Consider the following 26,349-nt stretch of genomic DNA (forward strand, 5'->3'; position numbering starts at 1 on the left):
CACTAGCGTAATATACATGGGACACCTATATCTTCTTATTGATTGTGGAGATATAGAATACTCTATTATGTGAGGTAGGATACAGGTAAAGTTAATTTGAGTACTTTAACAATCTTCTCAAGAGTTCTGTTCATACTTTTTGTTTACATTTTTCCTTGCCTTTGTCTTCTCTCTACCTCCGGCCTCAAGTTTTGTTTTAAAAAATGGGATTAAAGTAATAATAATTAGGAGGTAGGCACTACTATTATTCCCATTTTGCAAATGGGGAAACTGAGACAGGCAGCATTTAAGTGACTTGCTCAGAGGCATACAGTTAATTAATGTCTGAGACCAGATTTTTCATCTCATGTCTTCCTGATTTCAGGTCCAACACTCTATAAATTGTGCCACCTAGCTGCCTAACCCTGGTGTGGGGAAAAGAACTGTACCATATGTTTGAAACAACACAAGATTAGAAGGAAGGGAATGTAAGTTCTAACCTTGAGTGAGCTCCTGACTGTGTGATTTTGGTCACTTCTTTAGGACTGTTTTCCTCATCTGTAAAACAGGGCGGTTGGATTAGATGCCAAGTAAGGTCCCTTCCAAGAGGTAGATTCCATGATCCTCTGACTTGAGTATGAATCAACAATTTGGTTATGTACATTAGTCCAATTGCTGCAAAGCTTTTCCATTTTCTGCTTTATTTCACCCATGAAAATAGACAATGCAAAAATCTCAAGTTGTTTTAATTGCTAAACCACTTACAGGATGCACTCTGCCCTTTACCTCCTGATTATTTGTATTTGTATTGTTCCTTTATTGTTGCATGTGTGTTTACCTTCACCCAGGTCAAAATGCTCTCTCTAGTACTGAGTAGCTATGGGAACATCAATCAATGAAACCGATATTGATTTAGTGCTTCCATTATGATCCAGGTCCTACCCTGGGCACTGGGGGCACAAAGATAAAAATTAAATATTCCTTGCCTTCAAAGAGAGTGCATTCTATCTAGGGAGGTATGTCAGCTTTCCAAGCCTCAGTTTTTTGTCTTTTCAACTGTTAAATAGGATGTGTACTGTCTACCTTTCAGAGTGGTCATAGGTAAAAATATTTTGTAAATGTTTAATTTTCTTAAAATTAGGAACTATGACCAAGTGTGCCATTGTGGGGACTTCCCCCACCAATATAAGTGGCAATGACTGTGTGACTACATAAATCAGGGGTTCCTAACCCTGTGAACTTCTTTGGAAAAAATGTGGATGACTATATTTCATTTTTTGTTTTTTGTTTTTGTTTTTGTTTTGTGGGACAATGAGTGTTAAGTGACTTGCCTAGGGTCACACAGCTAGTAAGTGTTAAGTGTCTGAAGCTGGATTTGAACTCAGGTCCTCCTGAATCCAGGGCTGGTGCTTTATCCACTGTGCCACCTAGCTGCCCCTTGATAACTATATTTCAATATAATTGTTGTACATTTTAGGAATTTGAAAACATGATTCTGAGGAGTCCATTTGGCTTCATAAAACATCTCAGGAGGTCCATCACACATACCTTAAGGACCTCTGCCAGAGTTGATCTTTGAGAGTTACTATAGTTGAATGTTTCATTCCCCTGCAACCAAGTAGATAATAAGGCTCTTTAAATTTTGCTAATCTAGTCCTCAAAAGACATCTTGGATGTAAAGCCTTTCAAAGCTGGTACCATCTGACTTCCAAAGCTTACATTTCACCTAGTACCATTGCCTTCAGCAATCCAGGCTCATCTGCATACCTTTTAAAATATTAGTGATAGAACTCTGGTGAATAATGGCCAAAATGTGAGCTATTATTATAACTTCTTATTCATTATAGACTCTTTGAGGGCAGGGATCAAATCTTATATGTCTGCAGTACTAACTTAAGTCCCATAATACTGGGAACCCAATAAACTCTCAAGAAATATTTAAAAGCTTTGAATGTTTAATCTGAAAATAAACATTTCAGGTTTCATCCAATTCTCCAATTTTATAATTGGGGAAACCAAGGCCCAGAGTGGTCAAATAACTTGTCCTAGATCACCAGGGTAATGATAGAACACCTAAAGGGTTCAACCTTGTTCTTATTGCTAGTTCAGTATTCACTAATTGACTGACTTAGGTAATTCATTGTTGTTGTTGTTCTTCTTCTTCTTCTTTTCAAGAAATGTAGGTGGTTTAATGTATAGAACAGTGAAGAATTAAGAGTGGGGTTGTGGAGATGCCCAGGGTTGTTGTTGTTTGTACTTTGTTCTCAACGGCAGCTAGGTGGCAAAATGGATAGAACACTGGCACTGAAATTGGGAGGGCTGGAGTTCAAATTTCATCTCAGACACTTACTAGCTGTCTGCTTCTGGGCAAGTAACTTAACCCCAGTTGCCTTAAACATCCAGAGCCATCTCCAATCAACCTAAAATATATCTCACCACTTGACCAACGTGACTCTGAAGGAGAGAGTGAGGTTGGTGAACTTTCACAGCCCTCCCTCACTTAAATCCAATTCAGTGCAAACCATGACATCACCCCAATGTCAGGGTCCTCTTGGAGCCCCAAGGACAAACAACAACAACAACCTTTATTCTCAAAGAGAACCAATGACATCAGGAGGTGACTTGTGAGTGAATTGGATTTAACAGTAGATATGACTGTCCTGACTAGTACAGAAAGGGGCAAGTCACTTAGCTTTGTTATGAACCTGTGTGAAGGTAGAGACAATATTTATCTTTCCACATTTCACATAGAATTTGTAAGGACAAAATCACACACATATATGAAAGCACCTTGAGCTTTTTAGGACAGAGTTCCAAAAAACCTAAAGTATTATTGGGCTCATTTCTTCTTGAATTTGTCAAACATGCCAGTTCAACCTTGCAGGGTGGTTCTGAGCCCAAATACCCATGCATGGGGTCACCACCATATTTTAGCTGTATGCAATTTGCCTCATGTAACCTCGGGTGCCTGAACTCTGAGCTCCTCATAATGATAGGATACCTTCTTTTTTAAGGAAATGAAAATGAAAAGCCAGAGGTTTCCAAAATGGGACTTTAAAGTGATTTTTAAATTTGCATTTTCTACTTAGAATCATCTGCCAACATTTAGCCTGGAGCAAAGAATTAGCTGTGGTCATAGAAATCCCTAATAGCTTATGATGTCAAAATCCTGAAGTGTCAGCTATAGAGGTATAACATTCTCAGTCTTATCTGACAGCATGGAAACACCTGCTTTTTCTTGGCCTGGGAAGAAGATGCCTGAGTAGTCATTTGAGCTGGTTAAGATCATAAATTTCTCACTGAAATATCCTGACAAATGGACTATTTTTAATGTTCTTAAAAAAGGTAAATGAAAAATTTTAAATAAATAAAGTTTGGAAGATTATAGGAATTCCAGTTGGAAGGGACCATGGACCTGATCCCCATTTTACAGGTGAGGAAACTGAAGGCCAGTGAGATGAAATTGCTTGCCCAAGATGTGGAAATGAAAAGCCCCAGTGGTCATCTTGTCCAATGCAAAGAAACCTAGTCGCAGAGAGTTTAAGTGAATCATCCAAAGTCACATTGGTTATAATTAGCAAAATGATGGTTTGAACTCGGGTCTTTTAATCCTAAATTCTAGTGTTGTACATCATACACCAATCTGCTGAAGCTCTCCTAATAGCTATTTATCTGAATTTCTGATAGATCTATTTATAAACACATGCATATGGCCACAAACATGCATTTAAATAAACACTTGCATATATGCATGTGTATATGCATATTTTGTTCATGCACGATATAGATATATGTATGCATACACCTGTGTGGACAAATATATGTATATACTTTGAACTCTTCCACTTAGGAACTGTTCCTGATCTTCCTGTGAGGATGGGACCTAAAAGGATGATAATAATGACGATGGTGATAATCATACTGTGCCTTGGAGTCGTCTTTCCTAAGGCTCAAACCCAGAGCTTAACTAAATTTTAAGTTTAACTACTTAAGCGTGGATTCTCTTCGAAACACACAAGCACACGTTCATCAGTGGGAAAAGAGTCTTACACACACACACACACACACACACACACACTATAAAGCCATGATTTGAATTCACACATAAAAGCATCCCAGCTCAAATAAACACTGAATCATAAAGAGCACAGGCGGAAGAGAGTTCTTAAATGGCGACAAGCACAGAGAGAGAGGAGGGCAGAAGCAGGGGACTTTGTCTAGGGTTCGAAAGCCCGCTGGACCAGTGCTCCCTGCCAGCCCCTTCCCTTTCCCCAGGCAGTTCCGAGCTCCTGCTGTGTTTGGAGACTTGGGAAGGATCACTAGCTCAGGGGCCCAGTTACCTGGAAGGGTGGGGGAGGGGAAAGGTGAGGGGCAGAGAGGCGGTGTGGGGGAGGGGGAAGAGGGAATCTTGCCCTGGATCCTTTTAGGTGGGTTAGCACCAGCAGGAGGCTCTCGGCGTGCGCGCCCAGACTCCAGCACAGGCACAAGGTCCGCGGGTGGAGGAGCGCGGTCCCCCAGAAAGCTTGACCTGAAGCAGCGCCTCTCTTGCGGCGGTCTTCTCCTCCGAAGGAAAGCGGGGGAAGGGGAGGCAGAGGCTCTCTCTTTCTCTTCTTCCCTTCCCCATGCCCCAGCGGACCGCGGCGGGCGCGCGGAGCCAGGGACGGAGTCCCACTTCTGCTTTCCCCGAGGTGGAGACACGGAACCCTGGTTTTCTTTTCCAGCCACTAGGTCTGGGGAGCGGTAGGGGTGGGGGTGCTGAAACCAGAGCTGCCGCTTCCAGGGGGCGGGGCGGGCTCGCCCATTGACGTGCGTTGGGGAGGGAGGGAGAGAGGGAAAAGGGAGAAGGAGGGCAGAGGAGAGTGGGGAAGAGAGGAGAGTTTGCCGAGTGAACTCCAGCTAGGCTGTAAAGCGAGAGCAGCCACAGCTTTGGTCGGCCGCACCTGAGCCGGCTCGGCAGCAGCGGGCGCTCGCGCTCCTCCTCCCTCTGGGGCTCTCGCCCTCTTCCTCCTCCTCGTCCTCCTCCTCGTCCTCCTCCTCCTCCTGTCTCCTTTTCCTCCGCCTCCCCGTGGGACCAGGAGCTGCCAGCCTCCCGCACTAGGTCTCCCCACTGTAGCAGGAGCACCCGCTGCCGCTCCAAGCCTGTCTGCCTGTCTCTCCGCTGGCAGAAGCGGCGGACCTCTGGTCTCCCTCTCCCTCTGTCCCCGTGCATACCCTTCCCTTCCTCCCCTGACACCCTCCACCTTCCTCTGGCCCCAGAATCTTCCGCAGCACCCCCACCCACGCGTCCACGGACTCAACCCTCCAGTCCCGGAGGGTTTCGCGAAGATCTCTCCCCTGCCTGCCTCCCTTCCTCCGGCCACTTCTCTCCCGAGTTGCGCCGTGCCCCATGGCCCTGGCAGAGGGACGTCTGCGGGACGCCGACGGACTGCACAGTGCAAGTCAGGTGAGTGACCCCAGCAGGAGCGGAGAGAAGCGATTGCTTAGGGACCGACTGTCTCAACTGCAGAGTTTGCAGGGGCATGGCCACGAAAGGGTGTCGAGTGCACAAGGTCTCTGAGCAGTTGAGAATGGACTTCTCCCTCTTAGGAAGTAACAACCCAGGACGACAGGTGCTTTAGCGATAAGACTAGAGCCCGAACACGAGGTGGGGATGGGGGTAGGGGTCAAAAGAAGAAGGGGCGAGGAGTGGGATTTGTCCCCAGCTCCCTAGCTGCTTTCCTGGCCTCTTTTTGCCCCGAGGGGTAAAATCTCTCCATTGGGTGGCATCTACATAGGAGATATGGTTGCCTTGATTCTGTTCAAAGGGGTGTTGATTAGCCTCCGTCTCTAGCATCTGTCCCCGTGCCTTCTTCCCGGAGGACCAAGCATGTTCGCAAGAGAAGCATCGCTGAGCCAAGCTGTGATGCTTACGGATGTGAAAGTGGGGGATATTTGAGAAAGTCACTTGGTCTGGAGAATGAATTGGAGGGACTCTCTTCTTGAAATTCGGCTGGGGAAGGGAAAGAAGAAAGAAAGGGCGATTTTTTTTTAATTTTAAAGGAGGTAGGTTTGGGCTTCAATGAGGATAGCATTCCAGTGCCCTAAATGCTACCCACTAAAATATAAATTAAAAACTCTACACCTCCAAATCTCTGCTTCTATGTCTGGAAAATAGCAATGGTCAAAGCTGTGGGGAATAGGCGGTACTTGAACCCAGGATAGATTAGTGTATACACTTCCTCAGGAAAAGCTTGAGGGTGTTGGTAGCTTTAGCTGAGCCTCCCAATTTCTCACGGGTGTAAACTCAGTTTAAGATATATCACTGGTACCTTCGCCTCTTCAAAGGAGCGGTCCCAATTTGGCTGTGCCAAAGAGAAGGGTGGTAGCTCTGGCAAACACCACCCTCCGACCCCCGAACCCCCGCCTTGCAGGTGAGATCTCTGCCCTAGGTACTTTACACAGCCCCTCTGCTGTGTGGCTCACTTGCTGTACAGTGTCTGTGAAACCCGAACTATCTGGGAGGCGGCCAGGTGGGATGGAGATGGGGAGCCCAAGGAAAAGGAAACCACCTCTTCGGCAGAGGTGGCCATGTCTTCAATTCCCCTCCTGTTAATTCTGTCTCATCCTAAAAATCGTTCACATCCTCCCGTCTCTTGTATGAGTGCACCCCATCCTGTGGTGATCCCTGAGCTGTTCCTTCTGCTATGGATGAGGCTTATTGATCAATTGATGAGATTTGGTCCCGGATCCCCACACTGGACCAGCGTTAACCGCAGGTTATTTTTATCCACACCTTGTGTACAGACTCTTGGATTTGAGGGGGCTCTGGGGAGATAACTGCAAATCCAGTCAATTCAGGCGGCCCTGCCTCCCAGAGCCGGCTTTTTTCCAGCTGGAAACATTTGAGATAAGCGATTTAGAGAGAGCAGAGGAGGGTTCAGGAAGCACCATCAACATCTCTCTCTCTGAGTTCAAGAAATGACTTAGATCGTTGCACAGCCCCAGATGGGCTGCTTGTGAGACATACATTAGATCATTATACAGTTGGTGCTGATAGAAGGAAACCTACCTTTGGGAAAAGACAACTGCTGCTTAATTATCTTGATAGCTTGAACGAGGGGAAGGAGACTCGATGCAGATGATGGTGTTGTCCAACTCCACTTTCATGCCTTAATTTTCTTCCTTTCTCTAAATTAAGGCCTTTTGTTGGGAAGTGCAAAAAGAAGCTTTAACTCTGAAGCCTTCTACTAGCTTAATATGAAAACTTAAAAAAATATGCCAGGATTTTCTAAAATGTATTTTTGGTATATGTAGAATATATTCTCCCTGAATAACCTTCTAGTGTAGAGATAAGCTGTTCAGTTAAATTCTAGGGTACAGACTCTCATAAGTTGTATAAATTGCCACAGATCATTCCCATACTTCAGACTGGGCACCTCAACAGTTAATCACCCCTAGAGCCCTTTCTTTGTCCTTTCTTTGGGGGGGGGCATAGCACAGGATTGCAAGAATTACATATGGAAATGAGCTATTTTCTTATATAAGAATTCTCTAGCACCAGGCAGTGAAAGATTTCTCTATGTACTGTATATCCCAGTGCTAGCTTAGGGGATCTGACTATTTCAACTGGGTTTGACATGGATCAATAAATTCATGACTAAGCACCTTTAGCTGAAGCAGTTAATTACAGCCAGTATTAAGAAGTGACAGTCCTTTAGGAAGATGTACTAGGGAACGTTTGGCAGTGAAATGTTTCTGTGAAGAGACTGAAGCCTGGCATGTGGAATTTTTGCTCATGAGGCAAGGAGGTGATACCTTGAGATGGGGGTCTGCTGGGAGGAAAGAAAGATACAAGAAAGGCAGATGGCTTGCTTTTAAAATTCTCTCACTTTAGCCAACCAACCAAAAAGTAACTTTACTCCCTGTTGAAAGAAACTGAAACTTTGTTTGAAATTTTGCTTGTTTTCAGAAGTCTTTCATCAGAAAATCCCTTCTATTTCTGAATCTACAAAGGGATAATAAAAGCTGAAGCTTTACTAATTCTTGAAAATGAAAAAAAAAATGATGGTGACTAGAGTCATTTGGCCATAAGCAGACTTAGGCAGTTTAATACTCTTGTGCCAAATACAGGGGAAGTGGAATTCATGTTTTGTCATTGTCCTTTCACTATTCACATCCTAAAAGCCTTACTTGTCACTGAATGGTCTTTGCTCTGGTGGGACTGGATTTGGAATTTCAGAGGTATGAGGAGATTGTATATATCATCTAATGGAAATCTGTACTGAAGTTACATTGTTAGGACATTTTGCTAGCTTTGCAGGGGAGGGTATTGTCCTAGACTACTGAGCAGTAACTCAAGAAGTCAGGTGATCTGAGAGAACACAATAATGGTACTCCTTCCTTGAAACTCTTATGTGTGGTGTATATATGTATATAATGTTCTCCATCACTTTTCTCTCCTTTTCCTCTTCATCATTTTAACATGATTTTGCATGTGAAATTGTGGGTGTACATTTTTAGGGGGAGGGTCATAGGAGAATAGATGGAGTTCTAAGTGATCTTAGGGGTTCTCTAGCTCATTTAGCAGATGAGACAAGTGACAGCCAAAGAGTGGTAAGTATAGGGGAGGGAAATAGTAAAACCAGCATTCCAGTCTAGATTTTCAGACTCCAAATATTCCCACAATTCAATCTTGCATAATTTGCCATTAGACCATAATTCCCTAAAAGATGATTGACTGAAATATACTAATACTGTGATTTATGCTTTCCTTTCTCAGAACTATTGATTTATAGGGTCACAGAACTAGAAGGGACCTTAGTACAAAACAATTAGAGCTAGAGGAGAACTTGCATTACAAAATATATAAGTAGGAGAGGTCCTTTGAGATCAGTGAACAGAAATCCTTTAAAAGTTGAAAATAATATTGGATGTGGAGTTAAAGAATCTTGGTTGAAGTCCCATTTTTGCCATTTATTATCCATACGACCTTGGGCAGGTCATTTAGCCTCCTTAGCCCTCAGTTTTCTCATCCATAAAATGAGGGGTTTGGAGTAGATGACCTTGAATGTTTTGTTCTTTTGGTTTGGGTTTTTGTTTGTTTTTTCTTTTCTTGTCTTTTTTGTGCTCCAAATTTATGATCCTGTGAACATTCTTCATAGAGATGAGGAAATAATGGTTCAGTTAATGTGCTGAGAACAATGTCAAATAGTAGCAGAGCTGGGAACTTTATCTGTAAAATGAACTCTGTGAAATCCTATGGTTCCCACTTCTTGACTTTTTCTTGTCTAGAGCTGTTTTCTTTTTCGCTGCTGTTTCCTTCCTTCCTTCCTTCCTTCCTACATAGATGTGTTTTGATGATATAAATACACAAGGTAACCAAGAATGGGAATATTGTCCTGATAGGTGGGGTAGAGGCAGGGAAACACACATAAAGCCAGGATAGGTTGTTTATATACATGTTATGACTTTAAACATAGTTAATGATGTGATGCTTATACTACTTCCTTTCTTCTCTACATTCTCTCTCCTTGTTCTGTAATTTATCAGATACTTCAAATCTATGTTCCAAATTATTTATGAGTTTTGTAACCTAAGTCATATATACCAAAGTACTATGTCCAACTTAGTAAATATGTTCTACCTTAAAGTATCATTTTTTGTTCTATCTCTTACCTAATTAGTGTCATTTTAGCCATCTTAACACTGTCTCAATGGATTAAAGTATATAATTAATAATGTAGACTTTTATCCATCTGATATGAAATACATAATTTGGGATTGATATATAGGAAACGGTTATTATACTTTCCTACAAAATACTCATTCTTTATTCTTGCTTCCCCTGTCAGAGGGTGAATACTGGACTGTTGGTCCATGGATCTAATCTACTCTTCTATTCCTTATGACCTTGCATATTTGTGCATATTTTAATATTAATTTAAGAAGGAGTTGAAAAGAAGTAGGCTGATTATGCTTTATTGGAAAAGTCACTGGACTATTGTTCATGATGCCTAAGCTCTAGCCTTGACCTCCATCACAAATAGCTGTGTGACCTTTGGCAAATCACCTAATCATTTGATATTTGGTGAGCATCCAGACTGTACAAGGGTATCAAGTGGTGCTGTGGATAGGGTTCAGGGCAAGGAGTCAGGAACAATCATCTTCTCAGTTCAAATGTGACCTCAGACTAGCTGTATGGCCTGGGGAGAGTCACTTAACCCTGTTTGGCTCAGTTCCGCATCTGTAAAATGAACTGGAAAAGGAAGTGGAAAACCACTACATTATCTTTGCCAAGAAAACCCAAATGCGGTTACAAATCATTGGACATGACTGAAATGACTGAACAATGACAACAGAATGTACATGGTACTTTCCTAAGTTCCCACTCAACAGAGAAGAAAGAGGAAATTGTCTTTCTCCCATACTCAGCTTTTCTCTCCAACTTCTATAGGTCTATCACTACAAGTCACTCATGCTAGACAAGGTAATGTCAGTTGAATTAAAATGACTAAGCAGTTAAGTGTGTGAAGTCCAATTGTGCTAGGTGCTAAGGGATGTAAGTTTTAAAAAAGGCCCTGCTTTGACTTTCTTACTCTTTCACTTCTCAGTTACCATCATTGTTCAAGTCCTGTTGATGCTATTTCCACAATCTCTCTGAAAGCAATTCCCTCTTTTTTGTTCCCACCATCAGAATACTAGTACAGAATCTTATGGCCACCTACCTTGACAATAGTAATGGTTTCCCCAGCTGGTGTCTCTAACTCTACCTCTGTTCCCTACAATGTAGGTAGCATGCCACTAAAGCCTTCAGAGCCTTAGAGTAACCTACTGAATAAAGTTTAAAGCCTAGAAAGACATTTCAGGGAGAGTTTGGAAACTGTGTCATAGTGAAATGCAGATGGGGTCAGAAGAACTAGTTTCAAGTCCTTAGTAGGTGATGTGGTATAGCTCTGACACCTATGCAGTAGACTAGAAAATGAGAAAAATAACAATTATGGGACCGTTACCTTAAAAGGTTGTGGCAATAAAAATTCATTGTAACTCAAAGGTACTATTGAAAAATTAACTATTTTTATTGGAGGCAAATGTAGGCGATAGGACATGTATAGGGAAAGCAGCTAACAATACAAGTCTGAATGGTTGGAACTGAAGATAAAGAGGGCGGGAGTGCAAAGGAAGGAGAAATTTCTGCAGTGTTCAGGGAAGACTACAAGGAATAAATATGACTTGGGCTGAGTTTTATAGGCTTGACAGGCTTTAGCTATATTAAGAGAAGAAAGAAGACAGACGTTCTAGAGGAGAACAACATGAACAAAGCCAGGTATGGGGGAAATTGAACTATATATTCCAGGGACAATGAACCACTTAACTTCTATGTGATTAGTGATCAAGAAATCAATCAGCTTTTATTAAGTGCTCACTATGTGCCAGGCACTGCACTAAACACTGGAGATAAGGCAAAAGATGGCTCTCAAAAATCTTAGTCTCTAATGAGAGAGACAAAATTAAAAAAAAAAATAACCATGTACAAACAAGCTACCTACAAGATGAATAGGAAATGGTTAACAGAGGGAGCACTAGCATTAATGGGGATCAGAAAAGGCTTCTTGTAAAAGATAGGAGTTGAGGTGAGACTGGAAAGAAATGAGGGAAGCCAGGAGGAAGAGATGGTGAGGAAGAGTGTCCTAAGCCTGGGCAACTGCCATTGAAAATTCCTAGAGTCTGAAAATGGAGGGTCTTGTTCCAGGAAGAACAAGGAGGCCCATGGTCCTGGATGAAGGTGGGGGAGAGAGTAGTGGGAGTGAGTTATAAACAGAATGGAAGGGAAGATGGAAGGGCTGGTCATAAGAGGCTTTGAATGCCAATTTCATGTTTAATCCAGGTGGTGAGAGTGAGCCACTAGAGTTCAGTCAAAATGGGAATGATGTGGTCCTTCGGTAGAATGATTTGACAAGTGAGTGGATGATGGACCGGCTTGGGAAAAACTTGAGGCAGGCAGAACCATTAGCAGCCTATTGCAACTCTCCCAGAATGAGGCAATGAGGGCAGGCCTGGGTGATGTCATTGTCATAAGAGAGAAGGAGAAAGGGGGCAGGGATATAAGAGAGAGGTTACCAAGGCAAAAGAAACATTATACTGGCTAAGTTTCCTCTGTCACATACCTAAAGTCTGTCCTGCTGACTTCAGAGGGGCTTCGGTAAGGTTCTAGTCAGATTATGAATTTGAAAGCACTTTGAGATATAGAAAATGCTATACAAATGTTAGGTGTTTTAATTATGCATAAAATAAATGTTTGTCCTTATCCTTTACCTCTCCCCCATTCCTCCTATGTTTATTTGTATCCACTGCCATACCCTGTACTTTGTTAAGTACTCAGCAAATATTCTATCTCTATTGAATATTGATTGAATTTAGAAGCAGCTAGGTTGCAGTGGATATGGTGCTGCATTTGATGTAAGGATGGCCTGGGTTCAATTGCAGCTTCTAACTCTTAAGAGTTAGATGACTGTCTTCTAGTTACCTAGACGCTCTGCTCCTCAGGCAATCGGGCAGGATTCCTCTGCTGTCATAGATGGGGTTGGGAGCTGCCTCTGCAACCACAGAGTCTTTCAATTTCTTATATTGATTGAAGTAAAGTGCAGGAGGCATCAGCTAGGTCTCAGGATTCTTTCTGTTGTAATAAGATTCTAAAATGACATTTTTAATGGTATTAAAAAAATGTAGAAAGTTATACTGATGATATAAATGGTAGATTATGAGAAGTCAAGTACAGAATCAAATAAGTATTTTAACTCTAGTGGAGAAATCATTCTTTGCAAGTAAATGAGGTTTTGTTTATTTGTTTGTTTGTTTGTATGTTTATTTGTTTTTATTTTATTAGACCACTAGAGTACTGTAGTTTTACAGGGCACCACTAAAAACTTTCATTTTCTCTTCTCTTCCCTTCCTTTCCCTTCCCTTCCTTTCCCTCCCCTCCCCTCCCTTCCCCTCTCCTCTCCTCCTCTCCTCTTTTCCTTTTTTATTGCATCTATGATTCTATTAATAAAAAGTGAAGATTTCCATTTGCCATTGTAGATGGAGAATTTCTGAAAGTTGCCCATGGCAGTGAGTGGTTAAGTAAGTCACCAAAGGTCATGCAGCCTGTATGTTTTAGATCAGAGGCATGAACTTAAATCTTCCTGACTCTGAGATCAACTCTAGCCACTATGCTATGTGGCTTTGCACATTGTAGGCTTTTAATAAATGTTCATTGAATTTTAACTTTGACATCAAGCAAGGTATAAATCAGAATGACACTTTACTCTAAGGTGTTTACTATTACAAAGGTAACAGTAGGATTCCCTATGGATAGTGGTGTCCCTATTCACAAATGGCACTGTATAAATTACATAAATCTCTGAAATTCTACAAATCTTCTTCCATGGGATCCACTAAAGGGGGCAAAATGGTTTTTACCCTTCTCACAAATAGAAAAACAATGGGTGAAAAATGTATATCATTCAAACAAAGACTTATGCAGATAGCCTATTGAGTTAGTTCAGTTTATCTGTCTTAGATGAAAACTGCTAATGGACAATGAACTGAGCCTGGCATACATGTACTGTGTTTTCAACATTCAAGCTACCTGGTGCCACAACAGGTCATCTCTTAAATTCAATTATTTTCTTGGTGATGTTATGTGGCTATAATTCTCAGAATGCCTAAATTATAGAAGAATGAAAACTTCAAGTAACCCAAGGAGCAATAGAAAGTTTTGTGGAAGTAAATAGCCTACAACACATCACCAAAAATGATTAGCAAGTGAAAATTACCTTGAAAGGCATTGTCAAGGACATATATGGCCAGAAAAGGAAGTGAGCCTTTCCTGTAAAAAGGATGAGAGACAAAAACTAACTAACTAGATAGGTAAATACATTTTTTAATTAAAAAGAGAAAAGGACGTGAGACAATAGATGAATAGCAACATTGGTATCGCTAGGTATTAAGAGACCCAGAGAAAATCTACCAGTACAGTTAGAGAATCCTTTCTGAAGGATTTATAGAAAGACAAGTAGAGGAAGTTATGGAAAAACTGTAACCTGAATTGGTAGAGGGGGTAATCATAGCAATAAAATTGGGAATCTGCCAAAATGCCAAAGTACATTTTCAAGTCTCCCTCTTTGATAATGGCAGAGAGTTGCTTAGAATCAGGTTGGAGAAGGAATGGACCTTAGAGATCATGTCATCCAAGTTGATGAAGTAACTGAGATCCAGAGAGGCAAAGGGGGTTCTCTAAAGCCAATTCAATTCACCAAGTATTTATTAAATGCCGAAGATGTTTCTGGAACTGTGCCAAGCACTAAGAATACAAAAAAAAAAATGGAAAAAAAAACCCTTGCTCTCAAGGCACTTACTTACATTCTTCTTAGAGGAGAAAGATGTACCTATATAAATAAATAAAGAATACTGACACATTAGATACAAAGTAACTTCTAGTTGGGCTGCAGACAGGTCTAATGGAAGAAGTATCTTCTGAGCTGAGCCCTACATAGAGCTGAGAATTTGAAGAAGTAGAGATAGTACATTCCAGGCATGGGGGAAAATAGAAGGAGGTAGAAGATGGAATGTAATGTTTGGGGAATAGTAAATAGGCCAGTTCTGCTGGAATGTGGAGTTAGTTGCAGGAGGAAAGTAATTTGAACTAAGTATCAAAAGGCAGGTCACACAGCTATTCAGTGGCAGAATCAGAGCCACAGCTAGAATTATTTGGATCTCCTGACTCTGACCCTGTGTTCTTTTACTACACTTTAAAAAGTCCTTGACACAGGTGCCTTGATTCCACCAGGCTGAGCTGACCAACCTGAACATGAATTCTTCTGACACTAGCTTGGGAAGGAGGTATAGGTTATCCTCTTGGGCCAGATCACATATGGTCCTCTGTAGTCTTCCCATCTGTGTCCATGATTAATCATATCACGATACTTGGCAGACCAGCATTAATATCTCCACACTCCAGCTCATGAAGTGAGGGCCAAGAATATCTTTGGGGGATATCTCACCTCTCTGGTATATTGCTCCCATCTAGAAAAACCAGAAAACTCACTAAAAGACCATACTCAAGAGTATTGTCATCACTTAGACTCTTAGGTACAAAGTTTACAAAATTGAAAGAATAAAAGTTTTATTTATAGGTTGAATAAAAAAATAGAGCTAATAGCAGAGCTCTTGTAGAATGATGATACCCATCAATGAGCAGCTAGCTCATCCCCAAAGACTTAAAGGTTCTCTCACTTAATCTTGTGATAGGTTATTGTTCAAGGAGGTAGTAGCTAAGGTAGTTTTTTACCTTTTCCTTCACTGAATTCTATTTTGAGGAATTTATTTTTCAGTGTCATTGATGCATTTGTATTATTTTTTTCATATCTGTCATTTTAGATAACTTTAACCCTACTTATAACATACACAAGCTTCCCTTGGACATTGAAAAAAATAAAAGTTAAGCAAAACCAACCAATGTGGTAACTATGTTTGGCAATCTATGAAACATTCTACTCCTATAGGCTTTAACCACTCCAAGGGAAAGGTTTCTTCTACCTTACAAAACTTTCAATAAATGGTCTTAGGGTTGTTTTGTTGTTCCTTTTGCAGTTCTGGGTAGCTACCAGGAGGTGGCATCAGTGCCACTCCCTGGCATGGTTCCTGGTCATGGTTCCTCTTTTTTCTGCATAGTGCTAGGTTGTTTTCTCATCCTGTACTGATATTCTTTTACCAGGTATGGAGAGAAGGGAGAAAATTTTCAGTGTTCAACACATTAACAGCACACTTTAACCTGTGGAGAGAATCGAGTCAAATAAAATCCCAAAGTTCACTTTCTAAGACCTGATTTACCTAGGTTTCAGGTCTATATTGATCTATTTATTATGCTCTGTGAACATCAGTTTTCTCACCTGGAACATTCACATGCTATCTTCCTTATAGGACTTAAAGGAGATAATGCCATGAAATGGTTTACAAACCTTAAAATGATGTAAAGATGCCCATGGTTGGTATCATAGAAATAACTGAACTATCAGCCAGACATTTCAAAGCCTTCACGATCTTTCTGTACCCTACCTTTCCAGGCTTCTATGCACTCTGTGTTCTAGACCATTTGACTTACTTGTGATCTCCCACATATTATGTTAATATTTAATAATAATAATCATAATGACAACAACAGCAACAATAATAATAATAATACAGGAAGCTAGGTAACATAGTAGGATAGGCCTGGACTCAGAAAGACATCTTCATGAGTTCAAATCTGGCCTTAGATACTTACTAGTTGTGTGACCCTGGGCAATTCACTTAAGCCTGTTTGCTTCAGTTTCCTCAACTCTAAAATGAGCTGAAGAAGGAAATGTCAAAGCACTTTAGTATCTTTGCCAAGAAAAGCCCAAATGGGGTCACAGAGAGTCAAACTGAAAAAGGAGTGAATGACAACAAATAATAGTTTTATTATTACTAGAATTTACACATCCTTTAAGGTTTTCAAAGTGCTTTGCATGTTTTATTCTCTGAGCCTTTGCAAAGGCTTATGACTGTGTCTCCCCAGCCTTTTAGAAGCCCTACCTTCCTTTAAGCCTCAGCTTATTTACCCACCTATTTAGAGTGGGAAAGACCTTAGAGATCATCAGTCACACTCCCTCATTTGGTGGATGAGAAGCTTTTTCTTGTGAGGCTGGTTGTTCGTGGTCACCCTCTTCTCAAATCATCACGTACAAAGAGGCTTCTCAGTTGACATTTTGTATCTCTCTAGTAGAATGTAAGTTTCTTGAGGAAAGAGGCTACTTTGGGGTTTGTCAGACTACTTTTAACACAAGGGCTTGCAAACAATAGGTGTTGGATTGAGCTAGATTTCCATTTTTCCCTGTGTATGTATAGTCAGGAATAGACCACTCTGCCAGGAAAAGACTGTTAAAGGTGTGGGTTCATTTGAATGGGAAGCAGGCAAGAGCTTTGTTCAAGGCTGGAGAACTAAGGAACTAGAATTCTCAAAAAGAAATAGTTTAAAATCAAAGTATTTGCTTTTCCTTTGTCCGTGGAGAACTTTCATTTCAGCACTTTTTGAGGCACATTTTTATGTCTTGTTGAGCTTCTCCAATTCCTGCCCATTTAAGAGTATGTATATATGCCCCAGTAGGTTTTCCTATGTAAATGCTTTCTCTCTTTAGTTAAAAAAAGGAGCAAATCAAAGCTCTGTATCAGCAGTTCAAATACAGGAGGAGAAATGCAATTGCAGATGTGAGGAAAATGAAAAGCACTTTAGATAGCTGTGCTTAGAAAAATAAATACAAGAGTGAAAAGACACCAAAGCCTTCTGAAAGCTGCCTCCAGAAGGCTCCCTTGTACTTCATTCAGCTTCGTTCAGGAGCCCAGTTCTCCCTGAAGCCTGGGGCATGTTTCAAGTCTCTGGATGCTGCTGCCTGTTGAGTTCTGTGATCCAGAAAGCAAGGACGATGTCCTAGTGGACAGTTTTTAAAGCTATAGATGGTACAAACTGGAACAACACATCATAGGGACCATTTACTCCAGGGATTCTCAACCTGGGGCGGGGGGAGGAGGGTGTCTGTGAACTTTGGTGTTTATTTTTGTAATGTTCTATTAAATGCATTTCAATGTAATTGGTTTCCTTTATAATATCCAGCATTTTATTTTAAGCATTTAAAAATAGTATTCTGAGAAGAGGTCCATAGGTTTTGCCAAACTGACAAAAGGTCCATGACTCAAAAAAAAAAATTAAGAGCCTCTTCTTCTAGTCTAAACTCTTCACTTTGCAGAGAAGGAAACTAAGACCCACTTTGTGACCACTTCCCCACTCCCATGGGGGAAGTGGTCACAAAGGGAATTAAGGGCTCAAGTTGTTTAAGAAGTTAATTGATCTTAAATTCATCCTAGAAGAGAAGGAAAAGAATAATGGAAAGAGTGTTGCAGAGAGTTTCTGTGGTGCCCGGCATCCTGTACATCTAGTGAGATATTAGACACTTACTATGTGTCAGGCAGAATGCTAAGTGCTAGAGATATAAATGCAAACCAGAAAGACAATCTGCACATTCTAATGGGAGAAAATGCTGTTGTTGGTGATTGTATTATCGTTTAGTTATTGTTTGTCCTTCATTCTTGAAGAGGATCATGATTTCAGGGAGGTGATATGGTGAATTGGATTTAAGTGAGGAAAGGCTATGCAAAGTCAACAGTCTCACCCTCTCCTCCAGAGTCATCTGGGTCCAGAGGCAAGGCATACATCAGGACAACTAGAGATGTCCCTGATGTAGTGGGAGACTTTGGCCTTTTTAATCTAAAGTCTTTCTTAGGTCTCAGTTTGCCTGAGGCAACACCCATTCAGTGATGAAGGCTAGGTAAGAAATGAGGCAAGGAATGGCCCCCTTTACCAGGAAGAAAGGAAGGGAGGGAGGAAGAGAGGGGGAAGGGAAAGATGGAGGAAGGATGGGAAGGAAGGAGGGAGGGAGAAAGGAAGGAAGGAAGGAAGGAAGGAAGTCTGGAAAGGCAGGGCCCTCAGGGTTTCCGACCAAAACAGGAGCGATTCAATGGGAGAAGATAACATAAAGGGATATGAAAAAGGGGTGGTCAATGGAAAGTCAGATGCTTCCTAGTTATTTGAAATAAGTCCTAGACATCTTTGGAAGCTACTTTAACTCTGAGGCCACCAGGGCAGATAGGTATTTCCTAAAGCAGGTCCTCTTTACATCCAACTAGGCTTGGGAGCTTAGCAGTGCCGGACTGTTATTGGAAAAATCTAATATACTGAACGCAAAGACACTGTTTAGTACATTGAAGGAGTAACAGAAACGTTGAAAACTTACACTATGAATTCATTTAGTGTTAGAACAATTTTAAGATGAAAAAACTGTTTAAAAGACTCTCCAAGATGTTAACTATGGAGCTGGTGACTTCATATTCTAAGTTTAGTAAAAACAATTCCCATAAGACAGGTCCAGTGCTCTTCTTTTACTAGGCTGGTAAAACAGTTGATTTCTTTTTCAGATAATATTATGGCTGAACATTTCCAATTAATAAGACTGTTGTTACAAATAAATCTTCTAAATCATAGTACTAGAGTTTTTCTAAATACCAGTGTTTTCCTTATGGTGATATTACATTAGTATACCCAAATCCATTCTCATTCTCATTCTTTCTCTCTCTCTCTCTCTCTCTCTCCCCCTCTCTCTCTCTCATACACACACACAGATATATTATTCTAAATATAGGTCTTCCCTAATTGGTTTGCATTAAACCTGTATGACATCTATAGTTGTGCAAGATGAGAAAAAAAGAGAATGACAAGGAAAGTGTTGAAGAAAAAGACATGTAATGATAAAAATAAATGAAATGTTATTTGAATGGGAGGAAAGTTAAAAGAAAACAGCAATTATTTTAATGAAATCGTTTTACAGGATATATTTGAATTTTCTCCCTTTTAGTCATTTTTTGGGAGGAAAGCCTGTAATTCAATCAATGTTAGTAAATATACATACATATAGTAGCACTGCATTTATTTGATGGTTTTATTTATCCAAAATACAGGCAATTGCAGAAGGAAGCAAATAAGTTAGCTTATTCAATCTGAGTTTCCAGAATGGATTCCATAATTTCCAATATTGACAATATAAATAAGAAGAGTAATCACATTTTCCTTGGTGGAGTCATTAAGACCAAAATTCAGGGTGGACTAACTTACCCAAATTATATTTAAAAACAAATAAACAAGTGAGGTTATCTGGTTTCCTAGCTAATGAGAAGAGGAATTTGGGGAGGCACACAGATAGGAGAAGGAATGAAAGCTGATAACCATGTAGCAAGAAAAGAGACCAAAAATAAACAAAAAACAACAAAAGAAAAACCATGAAAAGCAGACAAAAGACACAAGAATATGAGGTCTTTTAGAAAATGGGTGCAAATCCCAACAATGCAATGAACAAACATTTATTGAATAAACTTATTTTTATTTTTAACTCCTAATTCACTCATTTAATCCTCTAGGGATTGGAAATACAAAGACAAAACCAAAGCAAGCCTTAAAGACTCTGTGTGTGTGTGTGTGTGTGTATACATACATATATATATATATATATATATATTTGTATTTTCCTGTGTGTATGTATTTGTGTATGTATGTACATATATACATATATACACATACACACATATATGTATTCTATTGGGAAATAACAGGTATACATATAGTAGACACAGTGCATATGCAAAGTAAATGCAAATTAACCCAGGACAGTTGAGGGGGCTCTGCATTTACATTTCAGCTGAGCTTTGAAGGAGGATGAGGATTCTAAAAATCTGGAGGGGTGGGGAAGGCATTCAAAGGTTGAGACAAAATTTGAAATGTTGTGTGTCATGACTCCTGTGCCTAAGGAATAGCAAATAGTCTAGATTGGTTGGACCATAGACTGTGTAAAGGAATGGAAGTGCTAAGTATTTACGGGAAAAGGATACTAGAGCCAAATTCTGAAGGGTTTCTTATCTCTCACATCTTTCCCTTTTCCATTTACATCATCAGCCCAGTATGGCTTCATCACCTTTTATTTGAAGTATTGTAATGCGGCATGAACTAGTAGTGTGCTTGCCCCATCCTTCACACAATAGTCAAAACAATCTTCTGAATGTCTTGGTCTAATAATATCACTCATCTTGTAATATAATTATTATCTGGCTCCATCCTAACTCTTCTAGTCATATTTTACATCCATCCTCTGAACATATTCTAAGCCAAGTGGATTTAACCATCTGTTTCTTGACCTTGTCTCGGTCTCCTCTACGGCTGTACATTTTCCCAGGTCATCTTCTGTGCCTTCAGTGTATTTTCCCCTCTGTGCCTGTTAAAATAGCCCTCTTCTTTCAAGGCCCAGCTTGGGGGTTACCTCCACTGTGAAACTCTTCCCTTAGAACAGGAAGTGATTTCTCCCTCAAGTTTCCCCTCAACGCTGTGTCTCTATCTCTACCTTGCCTTTATAATAATCTTATTTGTACCATCTTATTTCCTCTACCCCTCCTCAGGAAAGTTTTCAGCTCTCTGTGGACAGGTCTTATTCTTCATTTTTGTGTCCCAAGAGTCTTCTAAACAGTAGATATTAAATAAATTAACTAGAGATGTGTTGATAAATTGGTGGAGAAAAGACTCACTTTAAGGAATACTCTTTAAAAGAATCAAGAAATTATCATGTTGAAGCATTAATCTATTTCTTTCTCTCTCTCTCTCTCTCAATCTCTCTCTCTCTCTCTCTCTCTCTCTCTCTCTCTCTCTCTCTCTCTCAATCTCTCTCCCTCTCCCTCTCCCTCTCCCTCTCCCTCTCCCTCTCCCTCTCCTTCCCTCTTTAGATGATACAGTTCCATTACATATAGGTGGCAGTTAACTAAAATGTTAGTACCCTGTTGATGTCAAAGTGCTAGGATAATGGGCCACATTTAATGAGATTTAATTTAGATAAATATAAAGCCTTCCACTTGGGATTGGAAAAAAACAACAGTCAACAATATGTGATAGAGGTGGCATTGGTGAATGACCATTCAGTGACTTTTAGTGCATTGGAAATTCTATGAACTATGTGACATGGCAGTTCAAGAAGTAGGCATAAGCACAGATTCCATTAAAGGGGAAATATTATCTATAATGAAAGAGGTCACAGTCCCATTAGACTTTGATCTAAACAGACCAAGTCTGAAGTATTACACTTAGTTTTTTATTTTTTTAGGAAGGACAGTAACAACCTAGAGGGCATCCAAAGAAGGGTCACCACTATGGTGAGGTCATTCAAGATCATATCATATGAGAGTTAGTTAAAAGAAACGGAATGATTATCCTAGAGAACAGAAGACTCAGAAAGAAAGATGATAGTCTTCTTCAAGAACTTGAGTTAGCATGGTATAAGGCAAAGAAGTATGAGAATAAACATTTATAGGGGGTCTCCTATGTGCCAGGCACTTTGCTAAATACTTTACAAATATTCTCATTTGGCACTCACAAGAACCCTATAAGGTAAATGCTATTATTATTCTAATTTTACATTTGATGGAACTGAGGTAAATAGAGGTTAAGTGACTTGTCAGTAGGACCTTTTTTTTCTGGACCACAATTTGTATTGGCTAGTTTGTGTCAAACTAGTAAATGTCCAAGGCCAGATTTGGACTCAGATCTTCCTGACTCTAGGCCCAGTGTTCGATCTAATGTGCTACCATCTGCTTTAAAGAACACTAGAAATATTTACTAAAAGAAGCTCTGCAGTCAGACTCCAGCTCAGATGCTTAATACCTTTGATCTATTGAGCAAATGGTTTAGACTCTCTGAATCTTAGTTTCCTCATCTGTAAAAGAGGCATAATAATTCTTGTAATTCTCTAATTTATAGGATTGCTGTTGGGAAAGTGCTTTTTAAAAAGTTAAACTCTATATAAATTAGACTTCTTATTATCCATTGGTAAGAGGCATTGGAATTTTTCTGTCTGGCCTGAGTCCAGATCCAGGAACGATGTGTCGAAGATTCAAATGCATACTGGGGAGCAATGTAAGGAAACATTCCTGAACTCTTAGAGAAATCTAATAATGGAATGGACTGTTCTAGAATGCCATGGGCTTACTAGAGGTCTTCAAATGAAATTTGAGTGACAGCTTGTTGAGAATGTTGTTAAGGCAACTCATGTGTAGTTAGAGTATGGAATATAGGCTTTCTAAGTGGATCAATGGATTTTATCTTCAGATATGGAAAGGATATCAGAAGCCATCTACTCTTTTTTTGTTTGTTTTTTTGGTGGGGCAGTGAGGGTTAAGTGACTTGCCCAGGCTCACACAGCTAGTAAGTGTCAAATGTCTGAGGCCAGATTTGAACTCCGATCCTCCTGAACCCAGGACTCGTGCTTTATCCACTGCGCCACCTAGCTGACCCACCATCTACTCTTAAGATCTCATTTTATAGCTGAGGAAACTAACTTAGGTACAATTTAGTTAAGTTACTTGCTAAAGGTCCCCAAGATGGATAGTAAGTTGCAGAGCTACAATAGCATAGCTATGTCCTCTGATTTCAATTATCCATGCATATGATCTCTTCCATTAAAGTAGGGCAGAACAGAGTAGATTAAAAGCAAACCTCCAAGCTCTCAAAACCTCCCTTACTTTAAGAAATCTCTTTAGAAAAAAAAAATTAATGCTTCCATTAAACACACAGAGATTACAACACACTTACATTTAAAAGTTTGCTAGAGATGTGTTAAAACTTCAAATATTATGAGACAGGGATCAAAGGACACTGAATTTAAAACAAGAGAAGCTGGCTTTGAATTCTAACTCTGCTATTTCCTATTTCTGTGACGAGTCATCTAACATCTACAGGTATTAGTTTTCTCTTCTGTAAGATGAGGGGGTTCGAATATATTGCCAAGGGGCTTCCCAGCTCTAAGTCCTCTGATCCTATTCTAGTAATCATTCAGTAAATATGTATTGAGTAGCTACAATGTACAAGGTACTCTGGCAGATTCAGAGATGAATAAAACATGGCTACTGTCCTTAGGGGAGTTATAGCCTTGCAGACTTAGGACAATGAATTCATGTTATATAGACATAAATGTACTTTAATATTTCAAAATGTCTAGTATTTATTTTTGGTTTGGGGAATCCTCCCTCTGATCATTCAACAAGCCTTTATTAAGCATCTAAAGTCATACATTATTCTAGGCACTAGAGATACACAGACAACATTGAGGGAAAAAAAGTCCTTGCCTTCAAGGAGCTTATGTAGTTTAAAGGAAAACAATGTATATAAAGGACACATACAAGTAGATGCACAATAGATCCAAATTATGCATATGGTGATTTTGGAGAGAATGTAATGACTAGTCCTTGTGGAAAGAAAGGAATCAGGAAAAGACCCAAACCAGCTGGTGCTGAGATGATTGTCTTCTGGGGCTAGTCTAGCTAAGTTTGGAAGAATTGATCACTGAAAGTTGGCCATCTGGTAAGGATTATTTTTCACCCACAGCAACTCCTAAATCCTATGTACTAATACATAAAAAGACTTGTAATATGTGTTACTTGAGGAGATTCACTCAAATTTCAGGCATTGTGATTGAATTATCAGTCCCTGAATAATTAAAGTAAATAAATATCTTTGACTAAAGAATATAGAGAATTTGAGTTCCCAAAGTTGAATCTCTGGAAACAGAGTGATAAAATCAACAGCAATTTATGGAGACTAATGATAGAAGACCTAATTAATTTAGTCCCATTGTCCATCTGCAAGGTTATAGGGTGATCAAGTATTACTTCTCTACAAAAATGCAAGGTCACAAGAATTAAATAGATTTGATGATGGTTAGGGACAGAAAGACCTTTCTATAGCTCACATCTCTATAATTTAGCTATCCTTAAAGTTTGCTTTTTCGTTTTTCTTCACAATGACTTGGTAGGTAGGATGATCTAAAAGTACAATGAGCCATTTCCATAAGACATCATTTGAAGTTGACAAATAGATATTATGCCTGTCAGAGATATTATAGATCAAATTGTGATTCAGACATGAATTGGACTAGATGACCTTTACAAGTACTTTCCAAGTCTTAGATTCTTTGATTATTATTCAAAAGAAAGAGAAATCCTTATAAATTAAAGTAGGTGAAAAGGGCTAAATTCAGTGTTGTACCTTAATTAATTTTCCTGTAAGCAGAAAGGAGTAGGGATAGCATTCCAGGGAGGATGTACTGAGTAAACAAAGGAATGACCAAAGTATGTTCCAGAGACCATGAATAATTACAGAGTGGACCATTAATGCTACATAGTAATAGTCTAAAAGGCCTGAGAATCGAACAGTTCAAATCATAGAGGACCTTCAATGTCAAGAGAATAACAGAATGTTTTACCCTCCAGGGAGTAGAAAGTCTTATAAGAATGGTTGTTTTTGTTTTTGTTTTGTTTTTGTTTTTTTTTTTGGTTTTGCAAGGGAATGAGCAAAGTGTTGTTTGGGGAAGATTCTGTCATCAGTTACTTGAAGGATGGATTGGAAATGGAAAAGACAGTAGGGGAACACACTTGTCCAGGGGCTAGTGTAATAATCCGGGTGAGAGATGACAGGAACATGAACTCACGTGGGGGAAATCAGCGTGGTATTACAAAGGAAGAATAGCCAGGACATAGTGGCTGATTCAGGAGATGAGGAGGAAGAGGAGCAAGGAGTCAGGATTATTCAAGTCTTCTCTCCTTGGTATCCCTGAGAGTGGCGTTCTCATTAACAGAAAAGCAAAGAGATTTAGGGTTTAGGGAATGCATTTGGGGTGTACAGGGTATTTAAAACAAAAACAAAGATCTAGGATTCAGAAGTGAGTTTTAGTCCTTACCCTGCCACGAATTTATTTGAATTAGTTTGAGGAAATCAATTCCCGTTTCTGTGCCTCTGCCTTCCTATCAGAGGATTGAGCCGTTTGGACAGCATAATGGCTAAGTTCCCTTTCTTCTCTGACTCCATGAAGCACTTAATTATTACCATAATGAGTTTCATTCCAGGGTTTGGAATCTATGGGGTTTTGCTCAAAGAAAAGAATCAGACGTCGAGGTTTGGTAAATTCGACCACACCATGGTCCCCTTCAATGTTCTATTTTCATAGAAATATTCTTTATTCTCCCCACTCTTGTCTCAGATTGCAGATGCTATTATTTCAGAAATATGATTTTTCTCTTCTAAAAAATAAGGTGCAAAATGGTGGTTGCCCTTTCCCAATACTGAAACACTTTTCCTTCCCTTTATATCTTCCAAAAAAAAAATAGTTAATGACTTTGTGATAGCATCAGGCAATTCATTAGGAAACCTCTGATGCATGTCATCAGCCTTCCCTGATTTAAACAAATCCATGTTTGAAAAATAATCAGCAACTGCTTCTTTTCTTATTTTAATTGCACTTTATAATCTCCCATTAAAGTCAGTGCACAAGCTAATTGTCTCATAATAGTTGTCCTTTTAAAAAAAATTAAAGACTGAGGGTTAAAACACACACACACACACACACACACACACACACACAAATAGGTATTCAATGGCTCTGTCGTTGTTATCCCTGGATTCTTTCTTTTGCTCTCTAAGACCAGGAGAATGGATTTCAACTTCTTCTCTTGTGTGAGATAGAACAAAAGAGCATTTTCCTCTTCAGTTAAGGAAGATTTATTAAGAACATACTATGTGCCAGACAGTATATTAAGTTCTGCAAATACAAACACGGGTCAAAAAACAAAACAAAACAAAACAAAAAACAAAAAAACATGGTCCCTGCCTTCAGGAAGCTCACAGTCTAAGACAACATGTCAATAACTATCTATATATGTCATAGTATTAAAATGGAGGTAATCTCAAGAGGGAAGGCA

At 39.8% G+C, this 26,349-nt stretch overlaps 1 protein-coding gene across 1 annotated transcript in view; it reads left to right on the forward strand.

Moving 5' to 3' along the window:
- Positions 1 to 5,290: 5,290 nt before the first annotated feature.
- HS3ST1 (heparan sulfate-glucosamine 3-sulfotransferase 1) overlaps positions 5,291 to 26,349 on the forward strand; it is a 44,749-nt gene continuing 23,690 nt past the window's right edge. Inside the window, exon 1 of the mRNA XM_043969697.1 lies at positions 5,291 to 5,422. The gene's annotated coding sequence lies outside the window, so the exon portion shown is untranslated. The remainder of the gene's footprint in view (positions 5,423 to 26,349) is intronic.

The sequence above is a fragment of the Dromiciops gliroides genome, chromosome 6, assembly GCF_019393635.1.
Source record: "Dromiciops gliroides isolate mDroGli1 chromosome 6, mDroGli1.pri, whole genome shotgun sequence".
In the NCBI taxonomy this organism is placed as follows: Eukaryota; Metazoa; Chordata; class Mammalia; order Microbiotheria; family Microbiotheriidae; genus Dromiciops; species Dromiciops gliroides.